Here is a 497-nt window from a genome sequence, read left to right on the forward strand (position 1 = left end):
AGCTCCAAGCAATCAGCATCAGCAGCCGGCGAGGAGAGCAACAACATCTCCGGCGAACAGCAACCAGCGCGAGAGACAGCTCCGACGAGCTATCGGCGAAACATCAGCGCACCAACAGCAACGACAACAATGTACCAATGAGATCCTCACATCTCCATTCCTCTCATATCCTACGAAATTCAAGTTCAAAGACGGATCTCAACAGATCCGTCCTAGTAAGTTTTAATCTAAAAGTTTTTTTTAGCTTTTCATTACATCTATGGCTATTATGAGATGAATATTTCAAGAATTTGAGCTTTTATGTTCTGTTTGATCTCGTTACATCATTATTTCATATTCCGAGAAAATTTTAATGTTGGGATTAGTTTGAATTAGGGTATCTTAGGATTTGTTTGAAATTTGGTATTTCTTGAGTTAATTAGTTTGATTTGGAATTGTAAATTAGATTGAACTAGGGTATTTAAGGAGTTGTTTGAATTTAGGAATTTAGGGAGTTA

Source organism: Solanum tuberosum, unplaced genomic scaffold, assembly GCF_000226075.1.
Source record: "Solanum tuberosum cultivar DM 1-3 516 R44 unplaced genomic scaffold, SolTub_3.0 scf00005, whole genome shotgun sequence".
NCBI classification, from domain to species: Eukaryota; Viridiplantae; Streptophyta; class Magnoliopsida; order Solanales; family Solanaceae; genus Solanum; species Solanum tuberosum.